Genomic DNA, 25,000 nt, shown 5'->3' on the forward strand with positions numbered 1-25,000 from the left:
TTATTTGGTGGGATATGGGGGTCATTAATTAAAGAAGAAGCACAGCCTACTGTAGATTTCTGTAGTGTACAGTTATAAAAGGTAGGGTCATTTGTGTAGAGCGAAATACTCATTCCAAGGTTAAATAAGCAAAGAAGGGACTTTTTGTTATAAGGATATGAGAACCAAGAATCCTAACCTGGAAATGTATCCATGACTTAGAAAGGGAGTTGGATTAGTCTTAATCTTACTTCTGCTTTTCTCTTTGTGTCTGCTTGATTCTTTTTCTTTTCTCTGCTGCTTACACCAACTATCAATAGCTAACTTTTTTGATTGTTTACTGTCAGGTACTTTGCTAAATATTCTATACCAGTTATCTTTTTAAATTATCAAATGTATGAGGCCGATATTCTGTTACTCTCACTTTTATAGATAAGGACGTTACAGTGTTAGGAGAAATACATATTTAGGTGGAGTCTAGGCTGTGATTAAGCTCTCAGCCACACTGTTGTATATTGCCTCTTGTGGTGAAAGATTGCCATACTTCAGCCCTTAATGTTTTCTGTCTCCCGTTTCAAGAGACTAAATCTTAGTCCGAATCACGTGTTTCTTTGGGCAGGGGGTGGGGAACTCTTTCTTGGCTTGTTTAGTTCTGGACCTGTTAGCTAGCCATGGCTAGAAAATAAGGTTGAGTTGCTCAGACACAGTAAGGGGGTTTGGGATAGCTCCCTTCTCAGAGAAGGGGAAATTATGAGCTGGTAATACCTTGACAGATACTAAAGAGTAAAAATCCAGAACAATGAAGCAGTACTTTTAGACAAGTAGTTTGATGTAGAATGGCTTTGAAAAGGAAGTTCATGGATAATGAACTGTCAGGAGAGGAGAACTTGTAGGGTCTAGTAGCAACACAATTTTTTTTTAATGCTTTTTTGTTTGTTTGTTTTAAGTGGAGGTACTGTGGATTGAACCTGGGACCTTGTGCATGCTAAGCGCATACTCTACCACTGAGCTATACCCTGGCAATTGTCTTTTAGGAAAGAGTACTTGATAGTGACATTGCTGCCAAGGATGCTGAAGAACTAAGAAAAGTTCTTGAGACAGCAATTGTAGTTCCCTGGTTTGGGCAGACACTTGGTACAGGGCATCGAAGAGAGTAGGGGTTGTAGGAGTAGATAGAATGTTGAAAAAGTAAGGAAAGACGAAAATAAAAGTAGATGGGGATTGAGGGAAAAGTTTGGTTGGTTTTGAAGGGAAGCTCTTTGTTAGATAGGCATTCATTGTTCAGGTAAAGCACTTCAATTGCTTTATTCACTTCCAGTGAATATTTATTTTTACTGAAATTTTTTGATTAGACTTACACTGTTTACTAACCACTATTATAGCGGTTAGAGGTTAAAATACTCGCTGATGACTATTTTTGTATTTGATGTGTATTTATTCTTAATTACCATAGGCTGAAGAGATTTATGAGAACTTTTATTTACTTATACAATTTTAATAAGATACAGAGAGTATATTTTAGATATTTAAGTATTCTACCTTGAAAACATGTTGAGAGTGGATTTTGCAAAAAAATAAAATAGCCAAAAGCCAATTAAGAATTTTTGTTATTTAAGTCTTGCTCTTTTGACTCTAAATGAAAGATGATTTGTTTCCTATAGGAAGTGAGCTGTAACTTTTCACTATTGTGCTGCCTCTTTTTATTGCAGTTCTTCCTGGCTTATTACATTGCTAGGGAAGAATGCTGGATGGAATCAAAACCTAGGTTTTAGGGATTGATCGACAGTGGCACTATTTTTAATTAATTAATTAATTTTGTAATTTTTGCTTGTTGAACATACATAATACAGATAAATCTCTGTAAATCTGTAAAACCATATGCAGTATACTTAACCACATTAACTATATATTTATATTTAATTCTAGTCATTAAAACTTACACTAATATACATTTATCACAAATAGTTCTGAACACCATAGAACATAAAATGAATATCTTCCCCACCCAAAATGAACAAATGTCATTTCTTTACATTTGCTTCAAGTCTTCCCTTCTGCTTAAAAAGAATATAAATTAAAAAGTTAAGTTGAAGTAGTTTTTGTATTCTCCCCAGTCTAGAGTCAGCCATGACTCTCAGTGTCTGTTGTTCCCATCTATATGTACTTTTTCTTGCCAGCTTTATTGAGCTATAATTGATAGTGTAACATTGGAATAGTTTGAGGCGTTCAACTTAATGATTTGATATATGTATATATTGCAAAATGATTATCTCATTAGATTTAGGTAAGATCCATCACCTCAGATACTTGCAAGTTTTTTCTTTTAATGAATACTTTTAAGATTTACTCTTAGCAACTTTCAAATACCCAATACAGTATTGTTAACAGCAGTTACCATACTATACATTACATTTAGAATTTAATTATTTTATAATTGGAAGTTTGTCTTTTAATCACCTTCATCTATTTCCCTACCCAGGACCACTGCCTCTGACAGCCAACAATCTGTTTTCTGTTTCTTTGAGTTTGGTTTTTTAGATTCCACGTATAAGTGAGGTCCTGTAGTATTTGTCTTTCTCTGGCTTGTTTCACTTAGCATAATGCCTTCAGGGTCCATCTATGTTGTCACAGATGTCAAGATTTCCTCCCTTTTTTTTAAAGACTGAATAGTATACCACTGTATATATATATATACTACCGTCTGTGTTTTAGTGTTCATACTACATGTATATTTCCATATACACCATCTGGTATCGTATTATTTTACAGGAATTATATGCTGTATATGTGTTCTATGGTATGTGATACAGCTACTTGTGACATAGCTACAATGATATATACCAATCTAGTTCGTTCATTCTGTCTGCTTTAGTATTGTCACAGAAGTACTAGGATTTATTTAATTCCCTTATTATTGATTGTCATTTAGGTTTCCAGTTTTTCACAATCACAAATAGGGCTGCAGTGAACATCCTTGTAAATATAGTGAAGTTTGATTTTTAAAAATATAGTCTAAGAATCTGTATTAACAGGCAAGTTTTATTTGTTTACATTTGTACTAATACATATAAAGGATATTCGGATGATACATTTGAGCTTATTTCTAAATTTTATTTTGTGTTAGCTATTTACCGTGTTTTTCCCCAATTTTTTCCTTCAGTTGGAGTGATTGAGTGTTCTTTATTCCTTTAAAAAAAATCTGGGCTGATTTGGAGGTTATATATTCTATTTCTTAATGATTGCCTTTAAAATTTTAATGTGCATACTTTATGTTTTTCTTTGAGTCTAAAGTTAATCTTTGTATTCCTTTTGAACAAAGCCAAGGACCTTAGGACGCCTTATATTCCCTTACTTTCCATTGCAGAATCTGTTTCATTGTTGTCTGTATTTTAATTCCATCTAATTTTTAATCTCCCAAATTAGTAGTTTTTTTTTTTATAGTCATTTGGAATTTAGACTACTTAATTGATATTTTGCCCCACCCAGTTTTTTGTTTTCTTTCTGCTGTATGGGTCCTTTTCTTTTTGAAAATTTTTGGTGTTTTTTTTCCCCCCAAGGTCTGTGTAATAAGTAGTAAGTAAGCTTTGTTAATCTTTTTGCATGTAAGAATGTCTTTATTTTGCTTTCTTGTGTGCTAGTTTGAATTCTAGGATAATAGTTATTGTAACTAAAGATTTTATTTTAGATTGTTTTCTGGCACCTGTTTGTGCTACAAAGAAATCTATTGACAGTCTGTTTATCCTGCATGAGAGTTGATCTCCTTTTTCATTCCAAGGACTCCATGTTTTTCATCCAATTTGGAAAATATTCTGCTTTATCTTTTCAAGTATTATCACCTTCCCATTATATTTTCTTCTCCAGGACTGTTACTTAGGATTCTCATTCTTTTTTTCATGTCTTTTAATTTGTCTTTCATATTTTCTATCTTATCTCTGCATTATGGATAATCTCTTTAGCTCTGTCTTCAAATTTATGTTTATTGTTTATCCAGTCTGAATTTCTTTTCTGAGTAAATCATGTCTAGATTTGCTGTTTTTATTTTTTCAGTTTGCCCCTTTTTTCATAGTATCTTGCTATTATTGCCTTAAGCACTATATTTATTTATTTGAGCATATAAAACATAATTACTTTAAAAATCCTCAGAGATTTTGGAATTCTTTTATTTGTTTTGTTACTGGTGGTGGTAGATGTCTTCATATGCTTTGTAATTTTTAACTGTGAGCTAATCCTTAGGAGTTGTCTTCCTTGGGATTCTTGCTCCTCTGACTTGGGTTTGGGAAGGTGTTAACTGAGGGAAGTTTTTGCATTTGCTCTAACAACTACATTTGGCTGCTAGTAACAAAGACTAGATTATAGTGGCTTCTGCAAATTAGCAATTTAACAAATTTCTTTATTTAAAAGGAGTTAAGGGGAGGGTATAGCTCAGTGGTAGAATGCCTGCTTAGGATGCAGGAGTTCTGGGTTCAATCCCCAGTACCTCGATTAAAAGATAAATAAATGAACCTAATTACCAACCCCACTACCCCCCAAATAGAGAAAAGGACAGGAAAGACTCTCAGAAAAAAAGGGGGGCGGGTCAAAAAGGCATTTCAAAGCTTTTATGGCAGCTCTGTAGAGTCATTAGGGTTCAGACTTTGTCTGTGTTCCTGCTATACCAACCTTAGCACATGGTTTTCATTTTCTGGGTTGTCCCACAGTCACAGCGTGGCAGCTGGAACTGCAGTCATCATGACTGCAAAAAGATGTTCCAGGCAGAAAGCAGTGGGGGTTAGGGGTGAAAGTGGTTCTACTCCCAGGTAACTTACCCTCTTAAATTAATTTTTCTGGAAGCCCCAGTCAGTAATTTATTCTTAATTTTACTGACTCTTAATTGTTAGAGAGGATGCAAAATATGGGCCTTTTGATGAGTTGAATAAAACCAAGAATTCTATTAGTAGAGAAGAAGGGGGAAATGGATTTGGGGTTGGTAACCAGCAAACTGTCATCAGTTTGCCTGATGGGGTACATTACCCTGGACCAGCTTTTAAGTTTGTTTCTTGACTTGGATTCCGGCACCTTTTAGATGAAGGATTTAGGGCCCACGTTCTCTCTTAGCATAGGCTTGAGTTTCCTGTTTTTCGTGGGTGACTCCCATTCATACTCAGATGAGTATAAGTGCAGCTTCTCTGGTGCTAGTGGTCCAGGACCGTGTTTTTTGGGACTAGACTCCCCTTTGGTGGTGGGATAGGTCCTTACCAGCTCCTGTCCTTATGCAGGGAACCCAGTTAGAGTTCTTCAGCACATCTGTGGACTATGTAGTGTCATAGTCAACCCCAGCCTGTAAGGTATAGTTAGATCTGATGTCTTCATTGATTGCCGCAGCTTCAACTAATGTTCATTCTGTTAGCTTTTAAGTTCTTTTTTATTCCTGCCAACTGGAGATTTATCTTAACCTACATAATTAAAAATTGCTTTCAAATATATTTATATTATTTATCTCTGGCTTCTGAGTGCAGGAACCTGGGATGGGGTGTCTTTAGAGGCAGTTAAAAAATATTGTATATAACTTTTTTCTTTTTATTTCTGTACAAACTTTTTAGTCTGTATGTAGAATGCTTTCAAAATTAAGCATTTGCTAACTTTTTTCCTCTTACTGCTGATTCACATCTAATATTTGGATTTAAATTCAGTGTAGCATCCTAAGTTCTATGGCTTTGAAAGAGATGATTTTAAAAAGTTAGCAGATTAGGGCTTACCACCATAGATAAAATAGTAAATAGCCAATATCCAGTGTCTCTCTTGAATTTCTTTTTTTTTACTGTGGGAATAGTGTAACAGCTGACATGAAGTAGGTGCTTAATACTTGCTTGTATTCTTTTCTAACCAGCCTACATAATAGAGAAATGAAAACATAGGGGTACACTGATACATTGCCTATCTTGCTTGTTTATTCCATTTGTTGTTTAGATTTAATTTTTTATGTTTATCAGAGTGATTAGTGCACAAAGTCAGTAGTACTACAGGAGTGTATCTCACACCAAAAACAGTACCTTGCTGCTTGGCTCTTGAACCCTCACCCCGTTACCCAGAGGTACTCCTTTTTGGCTGTTCTTTCTGGTATTTTTTTCTGTATTTCTACAAGGAATGTAGAAGCAGCTGTTCTTGACATACTAAGTTTTAGAGGTTGTCTTTCAGTATATCACACACTTTGGTTAAGTCAGTAGTGTTAAACAGAAATACTTACATTATTATGACTATTTAAATATTTTGTTCATTTCTGAGCCTAAAGCATACTGTGATTGTTATATTGTGTTAATTTTTTTTCTTTTTCCCTGGGATTAATAATTATCTTGTATTTTCATTTTCCTTGCGTTCTTTATTTAAGTCTAGATCTTTTGTATACTCTCTAGTTGCTTCTTCATATAATCTTCCATTTGGTTCATGAATCAGGTAGTCTCTATGTTCAATTTTCTATAAATTCCAAAAGTCCAAAAAAGGGAAACAGTTTTATCATCTTACTTGATTGATACTTTGCCTGAATATGGAATTCTTGGTTGGAGCTAGCTTTCCTTCAAAGTTTTGAATGTTTCTCCATTGCTTTTTAGCTCTCAGTATTTCTGTTAAGAAGACCAATGAAATTCTGATTTCTCATCCTTTGTATGTTATTGTTCTTTCTGGATTTAATATTTTTTTCTTTATCCAGGTTATCTCTGATATTTCTCATGGTAGTGTGCATTTCCTCACTCATTTTACTGGAAACACAGTGGTCCTTTCAGTTTGGTAAATCATGTTAGGGCACATGAGTTCAGTTAGGGGAGAATTTTGGGGGTATTATTTGATAATTTCCTCAGTTGTCATTGTTTTCTTTTTCTATTTGTATGTTGGACCTTTTGAACTGATTTTGTAATTTTTTTATTTTTTAGTTTTTAAATTTTATTTTTTTTTAAGTGTGGTTGATTTACAATGTTAGTTTTAGGTGTTCAGCAAAGTGATTCAGTTATATATATATATACGCACACATAAATATTTTTCAGCTTCTTTTCCATTATAGTTTCTGATCTTATAATTTTTTATGTATTGTGGTTTTCTATTTCTTTGTGTTTTACTTTCTAAGACAGTTTCTTTATTTTCCATCCCTTCACTTACATTTCTTAATTCTATTATACTTTCAATTTTAAAGACTCTTTTATGCTTTCTGAATATTTATTTTTTATCATCTGCTTTTGTTTCTTGGGTGTAGTATTTTCTTTTAACTCTGTGAGGATGTTAATCAGATGGTCGTTTTTGTTTTGTTTCAGTTTTCTGAAGTTTTCTTCTGCTCCGGGGATTTTTCCTCAGAGTTCCTTTGTACCATTTGTTTTGACATCTTTTTTTGGACATTTTGCTTACAAATCTAGTGACTCTTAGCCATCTTATTTGAATTTGAGACAAGTTCCTAATGAGATGACTGGAAGCTCTGTATGTGTGACAGAAATTGCTAGCTGATTGGCTTCATTATAGGTAATCTATCTGGATTCCTTAGTTAGGATGCCACCAATTGGTTAGTTTATTCAGAGGAATATCCTCTGTCATCTGTTTGGGATTCACAAACTTGGTTACCAATATTCTTTGAGCCAAGTAGTTGCTGGAATTTCATGATTCAGAACTAGATTTTCAGTTGATTCTTATTTTGTGGGGGATTGATTGATTTAATGGTAGTACTGGAGATACCCAGGACCTCATGCATGCTAAGCATGTACCCTATCACTGAGCTATACCCTAACCCCTTCACTTAATTCTTTTTAGGTAGCTTACCCCTTTGCTCAGATGTACCTGATGTCTGCAAGTCCAGATTTCCTCTCATTTACCCTTTCTTCACTTTTCTAGGCTTAGGGAGAGGTAGTTACCTGGTAGTGTGTAGTGAAGGGATTGAGGGGGTTGATTGGTTTTCAGATTACATCTTATTCCTCCTGTTTTTAGCCTCATTTGAATCCATCTCTCTCAAATACATATGCCACTGCTATGCATGGCACCTCCTTAGCCCTAATGCCTGGTACCTAAAGTTCCTCCCATTTTTTGGTGCTGTGTGATCTAAGATTCATGGCTTTTGGGCCCATCTTATGCAGCAACCTTTTCTGATCTGTTAAGTCATTTACTGCTGCTTTTTAGCTTCCAAAATTTCATAACTGTTGTCTTCCCGTATGTTTGTTTTGTGTTTGTGACTTCATACCATTTTATGTCATTCAGTGGAATTTTAGAAAGGAGAGGATGTAGTTTTTAAGTGGATTTAACTACCTGTGTTCATGATGTAGTTTTTTTCCCGTTTCTGCCAGGGTCTTGATTTATCTGTCCTTTTTGGTTGATTTTTTTCCCCACTCAGCTCACAATCGTTTCTGAATCTTCCCATGGATTTTACTTTCCCTTAACATTTTTCACCCTTTTGCTTTTCCTCTTTCACTAGCAGGCTTCCTGGAAGAATAAAACCATAGTTGATGTCTTTGCTTCTTCAACTGCCTCCTGTAGTCTAGCCTCTTTAGTTGTGCTTAGTGATTAAGATATAACATAGTTGTCATTTTAAGCAGTAGCATATGAAATCTGCATTTGCTGTAGCTAGCACTCTCATCATGGACACTGTCCATTTTGTCCTTCAGTGACCCTTAAATAAAAATCCATGTGCAAGAAACTCTTAGTAATTTAGCATCAGGAAAATTTTCTCCCTTTAGGGTCTGGTATATTTCCTCCTTTTTGATAGCCCTATGATACACATTCTGGTTTTCTTTTTGTTCTGGCTACCAGGCAGCCCAGAACCAAATCTGGTCTTTAGTTACATCAGTTAAGTTAATCTGATTATTAGTATATTTGTTTTCTCCTCCTCTTCCTGTGGGAATTAGGACTTCACCTCTTACCTCTGTTTCTCTGCGTGTTGATTTCATTCTCTCATACTACAGACTCTCTACTTCATGAGGCTGGAACCATGACTGCCGGCAGCTCTTGGCTCTCATCTTCCTAGCCCCTTCTACCAGAAGAAGGGGCTCTCTTGAAGAATCCTGGGAAGAACTCTGATTGGCCTGTCTTGGATCATGTACCCACCATCCCTGTGGCTGGAGTGGGGTGGGTACTATGAATGACAACCCTCACTAGAACTACATAGTTGGAGTCAGGGGTAAGAGCAGTTTCCCTAAATAAGGGGGAATGACCCTCATACTGGCTTTCATTGTTCATTTTTCAATTTTTTTGTTACAATACAGGTACTTTATTTGTAGGCTGCCTCAAATCCTTTTCTGAAAAAATTTTAGGTGTAAATAAATATCACAAACTCCCATTCATTCACTCTTTAAATCATTACATTTGACCCTTAAGTTCATCACTATTGAGTTTGCTATTCAAATGGCCAAGCCCAGAATTTTCTTACCAATTTTCATTATACTTGATCCACTTTCAGAGTTTAAAACAGTGATCACTCCATCTTTCTTGCAACTCCTTACCTGTGACTTCTGAGAAACTGTTTTCTTCTTTTGCCTCTTCAAACATTGCCTTTTGGATTCCTGTTGGGCATTACTTCTTTACTTCTTTAAAATTACATGATTGCTCTTCTGGCCTGTTTATATTTGATTACCTCACCTTAGGTAAACTTATGCGTGCTTTTGGATGCCTCTTGGCATCAGTATCACCTGAAAAGTTTTCTAGCCTTCAGATCCATATTTATAATTGCCTTCTGGATATCTAGGTATCCTAGGCATTGTAAATTTAGTTTCTCTACTTCTGTAGTCACTGATGTCATCTAAGCCTTAATTTTTTTGTCTAGATTATTACAACAGCTTAAATTTAGTTAACTTTTGGTTAGATGATATATTGACATGTTTCAAAAAATACAATAAAAAGATGTTTAGTGAAAATTCTTCCTCTTAAACCTATCTCTTATTTGCCCAGTTTTGCTTCCCATCTTTCTACTGTTACTAGTTTTTTAATTCATTTTTCTTGTTTATGTATGTACCTGTTAATAAATATATAGACTCTTATTTTTCTTCCTTTTCTACAAAAAGATAGCATATTACACATTCTTAGAGTGAACTCCTCCCTTATCTTCTTTTTACTTCTTTTTAGTATAATTCCCCATTTCAAGGTTATCTTCTGTAAAGCAAATATGTTTGTTATTTCCCGGTTTCCTGTAGTGTTATATAACTGCTGGTACAGTTTCTGGTCCATATTATTTTCCCTAATAGTACTGTATTTCACTCTCACACATGTAATTTCTGTGCAGCATATGGCTGGGTAACCCCCTCCCCCAGCCCTCCCCCACCCCAAACAAAAAATTCAGTTTTATAGTTACATAGTAGGGTCAGAAGTTGATGGTGGTATTGCTCTAGAGCCAAGTAGAAATTACAACTGCTCTCACATGATGTAAATTGTTCTTTTTCCATCTATCTTGTCCCTCCTGTCCTATTCTCACTTTCTGTACTGTGTCCTCTACATAGCTGTGAGTAGACAAATAACCCAAAAAGATTACTTTCTACGTGCTATTCTTGAATGCCACCAGCGCATTTCTGTTCTCTGAGTCCCATAGCCCAAAGTATTTGTTGTCTTCTGTCTTAAAATTTTTTTGCTCTGATTTTAATATAAGGCAGGCATGCTCAGTGTTGGTAATTGGGGAAAGAAAGATAAGTAGAAAGAAAAAAAATACATAACCCATAATCTCATGCAGAGATATCAGGTAGAATAGTACTAGTGTTAAGATCACGGACCTTGGAGTCAGATGGACTAGATTAATGACTGGGCAGTTTATCTTCTAAGCCTTAGTTTCCTCATTTGCAAAATACCATGGAGCTCTGTTTATGTGCCAAGTATAGTCAGGTGCCAAGTATAGTTGGGTGCTTAATATAGAGGAGTAATCATTTCACCCCCTCAACAGGACAGTGAAATATAGGTACTATTTTAACCTATTTTTTTTAATAGTGAGGCAGCTTGAGGCATAGAGTTTCAGGGTCACATAAAAATGGGTAAACCAGGTTTTGAACCCTGGGCACTCCAGAGATGATACTCGTTCTTAAGTGCTATGCTATACTTCAGATTATAGTTGAAGCAAGTAACCAGAATTGTTAAATACATATGTATATGTGAATATCTTCATCTTGATGTTATTTTAGAATAGGACAGAATGAATTAACATCAATGTGGTGAGATTAGGAAGTATATCATCAGTTATAAGGGCCTCTTCTGAGGTTTATTAGTTTTTGCTATTGTATACTTGTGTTTTAGCCCCTTAGTTCCTACCTTATTTGTTTTGTCTTTAATGTTAGGATGGAGTAATTTAGATGAGCCGTATCTCTGTGCATGAAAGTTTGATTTTATTTAGACTTTCTGGAAGTTTTTTATTTTAATTTTTTTGACAACACATGATTAATATTTATGGATGTTTGTTTTTGGTAACTGATTTTTTGGAGAAAGTGCTGTTTTTCTCTCCCAAACACACTCCATCCTTTGTATTTCTTTGATGTATGGATAATGTATGTCAGAGTATATTTCCTTTGTCATTTAAACAAATAGCCGTGTATTACAAGCCATAAAAGGATTGATATTTTATTCATATTCGAAGACTCCTAATTTCTTTAATTTACTTTACTCATGTGTATTTATGTGTAGGATTTTCATAACTATTTTTTAACTTGTAATATTGTTTTGACTTTGAAATAAAGCTTTTTTTACTGACATATAGTTGATTTACAATGTATTAGTTTTGGTTGTATAGCATGGTGATTCAGTTATACAAATATGCATTTTTTTTTCATATTTTTGGAGTATTACAAGCTATTGAATATAGTTCCCTGTGCTGTACAGTAAGATCTTGTTGGTTATCTACTTTGTATTATAGTAGTTTGTATCTTCTAATCCCAAACTCCTAAATCATCCCACCCTGACCTTCTCACTTTGGTAACCGTAAATTTGTTTTTTGTCTGTGAGTCTGTTTCTGTTTTGTAAATAAGTTCATTTATGTAATTTTTTTTAGATTCCACATATAAGTGATATCGTATTTGTCTATATCTGACTTACTTCACCAAGTATGATAATCCCTAGGTTGATCTGTATTGCTGCAAATGGCATTATTTCATTCTTTTTTATGGCTAAGTTGTATTCCATTGTGTGTATATATATATATATATATATATACCACAACTTCTTTATCCAGTCATCTGTTGATGGACATTTACGTTGCTTCCATGTCTTGGCTATTGGAAATAGTGCTGCTATGAACCTTGGGGTCTATGTATCTTTTCCAATTAGAGTGTTTTCCAGATACATGTCCAGCAGTCGGATTACTGGGTCATAAGGTAACTCCATTTTTAGTTTTTTTATGGGATCTCTATAGTGTTTTCCATGGTGGCTGCACCAAATTACATTCCTACCAACAGTGTAGGAGGGTTGCCTTTTCTCCACACTGCCTCCAGCATTTATCGTTTGTGGACTTTTTAATGCAGGCCATTCTCACTGGTGTGAGGTGATAACCTCTGTAGTGACATGTTTTCATTTAAAAAAATTTTTTTTTTATTTTAATGGAGGTACTGGCTATTAAACCCATGACCCAGGATGAGAATTCCTTTTTTTTTTTTTTTTTTTTTGTGGTTGGGGAGGTAATTAGGTTTATTTTTTGCCTTTTTTTTTTTTTTTTAATGGAGATACTGGGGATTGAACCCAGGACCTCATGCATGCTAAACCTGCACGTTACCACTGATCTATACCCACCGACCCCAGCAATTTCTTCTTAACAGCATTCTTCCAATCCATGAACATAGGATGTCTTTACACTTATTTGTGTTGTCTTTAATTTCTTTCAGTTGCATTTTGTAGTTTTTGGTGTACAAGTTCTTTGCTTATGGATCAGTTTATTCCCAGAGTTTTCTTTTTTTCTGTTGCTGTTATTAATGCAATTAACTGTTTTCTTAATTTCTTTTTTGGATTGTTTATTTACAGTTTTGTAAAATTAAACCTTTCATTTTGAGTCAAATGTAGAGTCACATGCAGGTACAAGAAATAATACAGAGAGATCCTGTAATTTACTCGATATACACAGTGCTAACACTTTGAAGAACTATAGGATATCACCACCAGGATATTGAAACTGATATAGTTAACAGAGTAATTCCATTACTACAAGGATGCCTCATGGTACCCTTTTTTGTAGCCACACCTGCTTTCTTTCTGCTCCCAGGCTTAGTCCCTAGTAACTGCTAAGGTATTCTTTTTTTAAAAAATTATTTTTTTATTGAGGTATAGCTGATGTACAATATGTGCATTATAGGTGTACAACATAGTGATTCACAGTGTTTAAAGGTTATACTCCATTTATGGTTATTTTAAAATATTTTAAAATACGGCTATTTCAAAATTTCTTGTGTTGTACAATATATCCTGTAGCATATTTATTTTATACATAGTAGTTTGTACTTAGTCCCCTACCGGTGTTTTGCCCCTTTCCCTTCCTCTCCCCACTGGTAACCACTAGTTTGTTCTCTCTATCTGTGAATCTGTTTCTTTTTTGTTATATTCACTAGTAATACTTTATTTGTGTTTGTGTGTATATATCTGTCTATATCTATATCTATATCTATATCTATCTTCTTAATCCATTCATCTGTTGATGGACACTTAAGTTGCTTCCATATCTTGGTAATTGTAAATAATGCTGCTATGAACATTAGCAAGTATCTCTTTGAATTAGTGTTTTCATTTTTTTTCAGGTATATACCTAGGAATGGAATTGCTGGGTTATATGGTAGTTCTATTTTTACTTTTTTGAGAAACCTACATAGTGTTTTCCACAGTGGCTGCACCAGTTTACATTTCCACCAGTAGTACATGGGGGTTCCCTTTTCTCCACATCCTCATTAACATTTGTTGTTTGTGATCTTTTTGATGATAGCCATTCTGAGAGATGTGAAACGCTGTCTCATTCGAGTTTTGATTTGCATTTCCCTGATAATTAGTGATGTTGAGCACCTTTTCATATGCCTTTTGGCCATCTGACTGTCTTTGGAGAAATGTCTCTTCAGGTCTTCTGCCCACTAATGTATTCTTCAGTTCCGCGATTTTGTCTTTTCAAGAATGTTACATAAATGGAGCAACTTTTTTGGTATTAGGTTTTTTCAGCATAATTCTCTGGAGATTCCTCCAGGTTGTTAAATGTATCAAGAGTAGCATTTCTTTTCATCACTTAGTATTCTATATTATGGACATACCACAGCTTGTTTAATGATTCAGCTGCTGAAAGATCTCAGGTATTTCCAGTTTGGGGCCATTATGAATAGAGCTGTTGTACAATAAACATTGATGTACAGATTTTTGTGTAAACATAGATAGATCTTCATTTCTCTGGCATGAATGTCCAGTTGTAGAATTGCTGAGTTGTAAGGTGGCTCTGTGTTTAGCGTTTTCTTAAGAAATTGCCAAAGTGTTTTCCAGAGTGACTATACCATTTTACATTTCAACCAGAAATCTGTGAGTAATCCAGTTTTTTTGTATTCTTGCCAGCATGTAGCATTGTCTCTATTCTTTTTATTTAGTAATTTAATAGATGTGTAGTGGTATCCAATTGTGGTTTTAATTTGCAATTACCTGATGGCTGAAAATCTCTTTTCATGTACTTATTTGCTATCTGTACATCTTTTTTTTCCCCCCTATTTTGGCAAGACTTTTATTTCTTTACATTCTTTTTAAATTGCTAAATATACCAAAATCCTTAAATGAAACTCTAAAATGATTTTATGTTCATAATTTGACCATTCCAATGTTCTTTTTTTATTGAAGTATAGTCATTTTTTAGTGTTCTTTCAATTTCTGGTGTACAGCATAATAGTTCAGTCATATCTGTATATCTTCTTTTGGTCAAATGTCTATACATGACTCTTGCCTATTTTCTAATCTCTTTGTTTATTGATTGATTGACTGTGAAAATATTTAGATTTAGATTTAGCCAGCTGGACTCAGTTAAGATGATTCGCATTTTGTTGGCAACATTCATCGCATCATACACTGGAGCCAGTTGAACATTTGCCTTCTTCTCTCCATCAGGCTTGGAATGGAGAAGGAAACCTCAGCCCCTGCTGCCTTCACTGCCTGCATATGCTCTCTTCCTCCCCCAGTCTTCTGGTGCATCAGTTGGTTCCTTTGTTCATGTCATTCTTTTCTAAATAGTGATCATTCCACCCTTTGCTTAATTTTTTTGTACTGGAGTTTGACAGTTTGTATATTGTAGACATGAGTGCTTTGTCAAATACATGATTTGCTCTTATTTTCTCCTAGGCTGGACTTGTGTTTTCATCTTTGTAATGAACTCTGTTTTGCAGAGCAAAAGTTTTTAATTTTGATGAAATTCAACTCCCAAATTTTTCATTTTATGGATCATGCTTTTATTATCAAATCTGATAACTCTTTTAACTCTAAATCCCAAGGATTTTTCCCCTATATTGGATTTTCAAAAAATGTTTTATAGTTTCTTGCTTTACATTTAAATTTGTGATCCATTATGAGTTAATTTTTGTACAAGGTGTGTGACTCGGGTGAAGGTTTTTTCTTTTCTTTTCCTTTTTTTTTTTTATTTTTGGCCCATGGGTGTCCACATACTCCAGTGCCATTTGTTGAAAAGTCTATCCTTCTTGCATTGACTTGTTCTTGCACTTTGTCCATTGTCAACTGGCATAGGGAACTATATTCAATATCTTGTAATAACCTTTGATGCAAAAGAATATGAAAATGAATATATGTATACATATATATATATACGTGTGCGCGCGCACACACACACGCATATATATGCATGACTGGGACAGTATACTATACACCAGAAACTGACACATTGTAACTGACTATACTTCAATTAAAAAAAAAAAAGTCAGCTGAGTATCTTTTTTGAGTATATGTCTGGGTTTTCTGTTCTTTTCCATTGATCTATGTGTATATATCTGGGAGTGACAACTGTCTTAATTCCTGTAGCTGTGTAATAACTCTTGAAATCAGGTAGATGATTCATTTTACTTTATTCTTTCAAAATGGTTTTGTCTGTCTAGTTTCTTTGTATTGTTGGTTTTAATATATATATTAGAATAATCTATCTGTGTATATCAGAATTTTTGCTAGGACTTTGGTAGGAATACTGTTAAACTAGAATATCAATTTGTGGAGAACTGACATCTTTACTATATTGAGTCTTCTAATCCATGAACATTGTGTCTTTCCATTTATTTAGGTCTTTCTTGGTTTTTTGGGGTCAGTTTTGCATAGTTTTCAGCTTACAAGTCCTGTGTATGTGAATTTACACCAAAGAATTTTAAGTTTGGGAACGCAATTGTATATAATGTTGTATGTTTAATTTTGATGTCCACGTATTTTATTGGTAGTATATGGAAATAACAATTGGTTTTTATATTTATCTTGCATCCTACTACCTTGTTGAATTCACTTACTCTGGGAGTTTTGTTATAGATTCCTTGGGCTTTTTTATGTAAGTAGTTGTGTCATCTATAAATAGGGTTATTTTATTTCTTCCTTCTTGATTTGTATGTCTTTTATGCTTGCCTAATTGTTCTGGCTAGAAATTTCAGCACTATGTTGGTTAAGATTGATGAGAGTAGACATACTTCTTTTGTGTCTGACCTTAGGGGTAAAGCATTCACTCAGTGATGAGAACCAGTAAGTAGGATGTCAGCTGTCAGGTTTTTTTTTGTAGGTGTTCTATATGCAGTTGAGGAAGTTTACCTATATTCCTATTGTTCTTAGCTTTTTGAAAAATCGTAGATGGGTTCTGAAGTTTGTCAGTTATTTACTCTTCATCAATTGATCTGTGTAGTGTTTTTCCTTTAGCCTGTTCGTATGGTAGACTATATTCACTGATTTTGAATATTTAACCAATCTTGGAGTAAACCCCACTTGATCAGGGCATATGATTCCTTTTATATATAAAGAGATTCTATTTCTATTTTGTTAAGGACTTTTATGTCCCTATTCATGAGGGATATTATCTGTAATTTTCTCTTTTCATACTGTTTGTCTGGTTTTGGTTTTGGAGCAATACTGTCCTCATAAAATGAGTTGGGAAATGCTCCCTCACTTTCTGTTTTCTGGAAGAGACTGCATGGAATTGGCGTTAATTCTTTAAACAATTGAGTCAGTTGTCCTTTGAAGCTGTCTGGGCCTTCATATTTCTTTTTAGTAATTTTTTTATTAAAAAGTTTTTTAAAAATTGAAGTATAGTCAGTTTACAGTGTTGTGCTTTTTTGGTAGTTTTTAAAGTACAAATTAAAATTTAAAAATATAGGGCTTTTCACATGATCAGTTTCATGATTGGTGAGTTGGAGTAGTTTGTGTTTTTCCAAGAAGAGATCCATTTCCTCTAGGTTGTGATATTTATGTGTGTGAAGTTGCTGGTAGCATTGGGTTATCCTTTTGATGTCTGCAGGAACTTTGCTGATAGCCCCTGTCTCATTCCTGATACTTGTCAGGTGTTGATAGAGGTTTATCAATTTTATTCATCTTTTCAAAGACCATCTATTTTTGTTGGTTTTGCTTTTTATGTTTTAAATTTCAGTGATGTCTGCTCTTATGTTTGTTTTTTACTTCCTTGTTCTTGCTTTCAGTTTATTTAAGTTTCCTGAGGTGGAATCTTAGGTTAATGTGTTGATTTTGAGACTTTTCCACTTTTTTTTTTTTTTTTTTGCATTGTTATAAATTTCCCTCTTAACACTGGTTTAGCCATGTCCCACAAATTTTGGTAATGTTGTATTTTTGTTTTCATTTGGGTTAATTTTTTTTTCACTTTCCTTGTGGCTTCCCCTTTTATTATTATGCCACATCTTTCAAGCCTCTGTGATTTCTGATGAGAAATCTACTCTTATTCAAGTTATTTTTTCCCTGTATAGGTGTACCTTATTTTATTGTACTTCGCAGTTAAGTTTTTTTTTTTCCTAACCAATTGAAGGTTTGTGGCAACTCTTCATTGAGAAAGCCTGTCTGCGCCGTTTTTCGAACAGCATTTGCTCACTTCATGTCTCTGTAACATTTTGGTAATTCTCACACTATTTCAAACTTTTTCATTGTTAAATTTGTTATGGTGATCTGTGATTAGTGATCTTTGATGTTACTATTAGAGCTAGCTGAAGGCTCAGGTGATGGTTAGCATTTTTTAGCAATAAAGCATTTTTTAATTAAGGTATGTCCTTTTTTTTTTTAGCTATAATGCTATTGCACACTTAATAGATTATAGTGTAAACATAACTTTTATTTGCACTGGGAAATCAAGAAATTTATGTGACTCATTTTATTGTGGTGCTCTGCAACCAAACCCACAATATCTCTGGAATATGCCTGTGAATAAGATACTGTTTTTTCCTGGCTGCTTTCAAGATATTTTCCTTATCTTTAGATTTCAGAAACTTACTTAAGATGTGTTTAGATATGGATATCTTGAGGATTATCATGTTTGAAATTTGCTCAACTTCTTGAGTCTGTAGTTTTATGTCTTGCCAAATTTAGAAAATTTTCAGCCATTGTTTAGTTGAGTACTTTTTCAGTCCTCCCTTATTTCTCCTCTCCTTCTTGAGACTGATGACATCAGTGTCAGATGTTTTTGTTACAGTCCCAAGGACCGTTGAAGCTCTGTTCATTTTTTTTTCCAGTTTGTTTTCTCTTTGTTGTTTATATTGGGCAATTTTCATTGTAATATCTTCTAGTTCACTGATTCTTTTCTTTTTCCTTCACTCTGCTCATCCAGCTCATCCAGTGAGCTCTTTATTTTGCTTATTGTACTTTCCAGTTCTAAAATTTCCATTTGGTTCTTCCTTATATCTTCAGTTTTTTTGCTGAGGTTATGTATTTTTCACTTCTCTGTTCATAATTGCTTGTTGAATAATTTTTATCAGGGTTGCTTTAAAGTCTTCATACAAGTAACATCTCTGTCAGATGTTTAAGTTATAAACATCTCAGTGTTGATTTTTGATTGAAACTTGAACATTTTGTATTATGTTACGAGACTGCATCTTTTATAACCCTGTTTTAGCTGGCTTGCTTTTGATACTCATGGGACTGGGGATGAGTGTGGGCACCATCTCCTTGTACTAGGTAGGGGATGTATTTCAAGTTTCCTGTATGGCCTCTGTGGTCATTTGAAGAAAGCTGCTTATTAATGCTGAGCAGAGTTGGGAGTTAGGACTCCATACTTGATCTCCACAGTGGATGTGGCTTCATTTAACACTGTGAGTTTGTAGGAGTCCTGACTCTCTGCTAGACCTTTACTGACACCATCCTAGTGAGGACTGATTCAGTTCCCTCATTATTGCCAGCTAGAGGTGGAAGTCCAGGCTTTCCATGTTGTCTCCATTGCCATCATAGAGGAAGGTGCTCATTACCTTCCTGTGAGGATGAAATTTCTGATTCCCTATTTGACCTGCTCTTATGTTACCCCATTGGGAGTCTTGGCATGATTCATAGTCTGATGTGGGTGGATGTATAGGTTTGTTCCCCACTTGACTTTTGCAGGAGTGGGTAGGGCGAGTTTTTTCTGTGATGTTTTGCTGGAGTAGAGCAGCTAGTGTCTAAAAGTTTTCTTTCTAGCTCATCTGTCCCCTTCCCTGTCCGTTGTCTAGATAGAGAAGCCTTTTGTCAGGACTCTTTTTGAGGGCCTATGCTTGGTGGTGCTTTCAGGTTGCTGACTTCTTTCATTGCAAGAGTGGGAGATAGCAGACAAAACAAAACAAAACAAAACCCAGGAGACTCCCTGCCATGTTTCTCCTTGGGTCCTGTGGTCCCTAGTTAATTTAACTTCTCACCACCTTTCAGAATATGTTTATTTTGTTTATAAGGTGCGTAATTTTTGTTTGAACTTAGTAGGAAGGATAGGAAAAAGTACTTTTTACTACATTCTCCCAGAAGTGGAAGAAACCTAGCCTTTGATTTCATTGTTTACTCTTTTTTATTTCATTGATTTCTGCTCTAATCTTTATTCTTTACTCTTCTAGGTTCTTAAAGGTGCAAGGTGAAGTCATTGGTTTGAGTTGTTTCTTTTCCAGTAAATAGGCATTTAGTGCTATAAATTTCCCACTCAATTACTGCTTTTAACTGCCTTCCACAAATTCTGGTAATTTTTTTTTCATTTTCATTCATTTAAAAATACTTTGTATTTTCTTTTGATTTCTTCTTTGACCCATTGTTTATTTAGAAGTATATTTAGATTCCAAAAATCAAGATTTTTCCGTTGATTTTTTTTTCCTGTCATTGATTTCTAAATTAATTGCATTTCGGTCAGGGGAAATTCTTTTTATGACTTAAAGGCTTTTAAATATAAAAGTTACTTCATGGTTTGAATATGATTGGTCTTGGTGAATGTTCCGTATGTCCTTGAACGGAATATTTTGCTAGTGTTAGTGTTCTATGAATGTCGCTTGACATCAATTTGGTTGATGGTATTATTTTGGTTATTAGTATTGTTCAAGGTTTCTCTATCCTACTGATTTTCTGTTTATTGATTCTATCAATTATTCTGACAGGTTTAATGAAATCTCTAAATATAATTGTGGGACTTCTTGTAGTTTTATTATTTTTACTTTATGTATTTTGAAGCTGTTTTTAGGTGAATAAATATTTAGGGTTTTGGTATCTTCTTATTCAGTTAAACCCTTTATCTTTGTGAAATGATCCCCTTTTTTTCCTGATAATATTGTTAATTTTAAAATCTACTTTATATGATATTAATATAACCATTTCAACTTTCCTTTTGATTTTGCAGTATGTAATATGACCTTTTTTTCTGGCTGTTTTAAAGATCTTTATTTTTGGTTTTAGGCAATTTGATTATAATGTGTTTTGGTTTACATTTCTTCATGTTTCTGTTGGTGTTTGTTTAAAGAGTGCTGTGTTCTAGGTGTTAACAATTTGCACATTTGATGAAAATTATAGGCATTATTTCTTCAAATATATTTTTCTATGTTATCTCCTTTGTGGCTCCAATTACAAGTGTATTTGGCTTCTTGAAGTTATCTCAAAGCTAACTTGTGCTCTATTTTTTTAAAGTATTTTTTTCTCTGTATTTCATTTTGGTTAGTAACTATTACTTAGTTCTCATTGTGCTGTAAATCTCATACAGTATGTTTTTCATCTTAGACCTTGTAATTTTTCTCTCTAGAAGTTCACATCTTTTTATTCTTTGATGTTTCTACTTAACATGTTTAATGTTTCTCCTAGTGTCTTGAACATACGGGATGCATTCATAATAATTGTTTTAAAGGACTTGTGTACTAATTCTTTTTGTGTCATTTCAAGATTGACAGTTCAAGGTTTGATTGGTTTTGTTTTATTATGGGATATGATTTCCTGCTTCTTTGTATGTCTTGTAAATGTTTATTGACTTTTAGTCATTGTAAATTTTATTGTGTTAAATTCTCAATTTTATAAAGTATGCCTAAAAATATTTTTGGGCTTTGTTCTGTGACATAGTTAAGTTACTTGGAAACAGTTTGTTGCTTTTCGGCCTTTTTTGTTTGGATGGACCAGAACTAGGCTTAGTCAAAGTTTTTCCTCCTTCTGAGGCATTATCTTTCTTAGTACTCTGATGCAACATGAATTATTAGATTTTCTAGTCTGGCTTTTGAGAAGAGCCGTTATTTGCATCCTTGTGTGAGTTCTGGGTGCTGTTACTTCTAAATCTTTCTGTAGTTCTTTCCCTGGCCTTCAACAGTTCTCTCATATGCAAGTGCTGATTAGTTACTCAACATATTCTAGGGTGAGCCTCTGTAGATCTCTTCATTTTTCTCTCTCTCCCCAGCTTTCTACTCAGTGCTGGTGTCCCTTGTGAGCTCTAGCCACCTTGGCTTCCTTGGACTCCCAGCTCCATTTCCTCAACTTGGGGAGCCCACAGGCTCTGCCTGGGTTCCTTCTCCCTGGTCCACGGCCTGGAAACTCTCAAGGCAGTAAGCTGGGCAAATGTGTGGCTTGTGTTGTTTGTTTCTTGTCTTCCAGGGATCACTGTCTTCTGTTGCTTGTTGTCCAAAATCTTAAGTACTGTTGTTTCATACATTTTGTTAGGTTTTTATTGTTCATGCAGAAGGCTAAATCTGGTCTCTTTTATTCCATCTTGACTGGAAATGGTACTATTGTGGTTTTATTTTGCATTTTCATAATGACCAGTGATATTTGGCACATTTTAATTTGCTTATTGACCATTCATATGTTTTCTCTTGTAAAGAGTTTGTTCAAAGCTTTAGCGTTTTTCCTTCTTTCTCTCCTTATGTTTTTCTTTATTCTTTGTCTACTTTTTGGGTGTGTGTATGTTGCAGAAGGTCCTTACATGTCTTGGATACCAGTCCTTTGTTAGATAAGTGTTTTGTAAGTACTTTCTCCAAATCTGTAGTTTCCTATTTATTTTCTTAACTGTGTCTTTTGATGAGCAGAAATATCTAAGTCTGATGAAGTCTAATTTATCAGTTTTTTCTTTTATAGTTATTGCTTACTGTGAGCTAAGACACTTTTGCCTAACCCTGAAGTCATGAAGGTAATTTCATTTGTTTCCTCTAAAACTTTTTGTTTTTGCTGATTTATATTTAGGTCTGTGATGCATCTCATTGCTTTTTTTTTTGCATATGGATATCCAATTGTTTCTGCACCATTTATTGAAAAGAGTCTCCTTTCCTCACTGGATTGTGTGAAACATCACATGGCTGCAGAAGCGGGCTCTGTTTCAGAGATCTGTATTCTGTCACATTGATCTGTTTGTCAATCTTTATATCATTACCACAGTATTTTGATTACTTGTAACTTTATAGAAAGTCTTGAAATCAGATTTGCAAATCCTTCCATCTTTTTCATCTTTTTCAAGATTGCTTTGCATATTCTAAGTCCTTAGCACTTCTGTATAAATTTTAATATCTGCTTTTACATTTCTCTAAAAGGCTGATGGGATTATGATTGCAGTTGCTTTGAATCTGTAGATCAATTTGAGAACTGACATGTTAACAATGTTAGATATTACTATTCATTAGCATGGCATATCTCTTCATTTATTTAAATCATCTTTATGTTTTTCTGAATAGTATTTTGTTGTTTTTAGCCTTTTGTCTTGCATGTCTTTTGATTTTAAAATTAAAAAATATTTCGTGTTATTTGCTATTTTAGGTGGTATTTTAAAGAATTCAATTTCTAATTATTCTTAGTATTTGGAAATAGAATTGACTTATGTTTATTGATTTGTGTCTTAGAACCTTACTTAACTCACATTAATCTTGCAAGTTTTTTGGTAGATAAGTTATCACATCACAAAACTTTTACCTCTTTCTATTTTGTATTTTTATTTTCTTCCTTTATTGCATGTACTTAAAATCTTGTTTCCATCCTTTGGGGAAAGCATTCAAGTTTTATACCATTAATTATGATGTCAGCTCTAGGTTTTTTATTGATGACCATTATCAGGTTGTTGTAAAATACAGGTTTTATTATTATTAAGTATGGCAGGCAAGGCTAACAGATCAGAAGAGAACTGTCATTGAAAAGATAATTATGTATACTCATGATTCCCAGAGGAGGGGGAAGTATTCTGTGACATAAGAAGCCACATGGGTAAGCACCCTGGTCAGAGGGAGTGAAAGGGAAAACAGTAAAGGCAAGAGCCTTCAGTTTCTGTGGGGAGGAATCGTCAAGGAATGTTAATCAGGTTTAGGATTATCTGCCCTGAATAATATCAAGGGCCCCGGGGCATGAGGGCTGCCCCTAGTTGTCTGGTACCTGGCCCTGGGGTTATTAGGGCAGGGGAATATAGTAGCAGTGTAAAATAGATAGAGAGGGTTTGGGGATGGGAGCTGTGGATTGGTTGGTTTGCATATGAAAGCTAGCTGAGGAGTTGTTTGCCATCTCCAGGAATTAGCTAGCCCTGTCCAGGGTCAGCAAGGCCCCAAAGTATCGCAAATATAGAACAAAAAAAGATATGATTAACAGGTTGAGTAAGGTCCCTTTTGTTACTAGTTTTGCAACAGTTTATGGATGAATGGGTGTTGAGTTTTGTCAGATGCTTTTTCTGCATTTATTGACATGATTATATGATATGTTTTTATAAAATTAATATGGTAAATTTCATTCTTTTATTTTCATGTTTTATCAACCTTGTGTTCCTGGAATAAACACCATTTAGTCATGGTGTGTTCTTTTTTTTATATTGCTGGATTTAAATTGCTAGTATTTTATAAATATATTTGCATCTAAATGCTTGGAAGATGTTAATCTATATTTTTTGTAGTTTCTTTTCAGGTTTTGATAGTATTGGTGTATTCATTAGTGTTATTGATGCTGAACTTAGAAAATGACTTCAGAAGTAGTCTCTATTTTCCGAAAGTGTTTCTGAGATTGATGCTATTTCTTCCTTGGTGTTTGATGGGATTTACCAGTGGAAAAAAATCTGAGCTTTTTTGAGTTTTATTTTGGAGAATGATTTTGATAATGAATTCAACTTAAAGGGCTCTTCACATTTTGTTTCATCTTGTCAATTTTTTTAACTTGTAATTTTCAAGGTATTTTTCCATTTCATCTTAGTTGTTGAATTGTTTAGCGCAGAGTTAATAATCTTTTGTTTTTTTTTTTTCGAATTTGAGAGTTCTGTAGTTGTAGTTCCTGCTTTATTCTTGATATTGGTGATTTTGTGTGTTTGTGTGTGTTTTAAATTGGTTTAGCTAGAGGTTTATCATCTTTGTTGATATTTCCAAAGGACCAGCTTTGATTTAAAATTTTCTCTACTGTTTCTTTTCTATTTCACTTTCACTTTTTTCTGCTATTATCTTTACTTTTTCCTTTCTTTTACTCACTTTGGGTTTACTTTGCACTTTTGTAGATTCTTTAGGTGGAATCTTAGGTCATAAATTTTATAGCTTTTTTCCCCCTAATGTGGTCAGGAAACATACTCTGTATGATTTTGTTCCTTTTAAAGTCATCGTGTCTTGTTTTGTGGCCCAGTACATGGTCTTTAGTGATGAATGTCCCACATCACCTGAAAGGAATATGTATAGTGGTTTATATATAGTATTGCTCAGATTACCCATGTTTT

The 25,000-nt window shown here is 34.2% G+C and overlaps 1 protein-coding gene and 2 non-coding genes across 15 annotated transcripts in view; 2 read left to right on the forward strand and 1 right to left on the reverse strand.

Annotated features, from left to right (window-relative positions):
• The window catches only part of MLLT10 (MLLT10 histone lysine methyltransferase DOT1L cofactor), a 161,266-nt gene that overhangs the window by 4,540 nt on the left and 131,726 nt on the right, over positions 1-25,000 (forward strand). Inside the window, exon 1 of one of the 13 annotated variants that reach the window (XM_064479381.1) lies at positions 8,912-9,100. The exons of 11 other annotated variants lie outside the window; for them this stretch is intronic. The gene's annotated coding sequence lies outside the window, so the exon portion shown is untranslated. Of the gene's footprint in view, positions 1-8,911; positions 9,101-25,000 lie in introns of those variants that run through there. One more of the 13 variants, XM_064479382.1, reaches the window with a different exon arrangement.
• On the forward strand, positions 4,391-4,460 carry TRNAP-AGG (transfer RNA proline (anticodon AGG)). The gene has a single exon. It is a non-coding gene; the product is annotated as a tRNA-Pro (tRNA).
• LOC116150603 (small nucleolar RNA SNORD42) lies at positions 15,079-15,144 on the reverse strand. The gene has a single exon (XR_004134335.2). It is a non-coding gene; the product is annotated as a small nucleolar RNA SNORD42 (small nucleolar RNA).

The sequence above is a fragment of the Camelus dromedarius genome, chromosome 26 (genome assembly GCF_036321535.1).
Source record: "Camelus dromedarius isolate mCamDro1 chromosome 26, mCamDro1.pat, whole genome shotgun sequence".
NCBI classification, from domain to species: Eukaryota; Metazoa; Chordata; class Mammalia; order Artiodactyla; family Camelidae; genus Camelus; species Camelus dromedarius.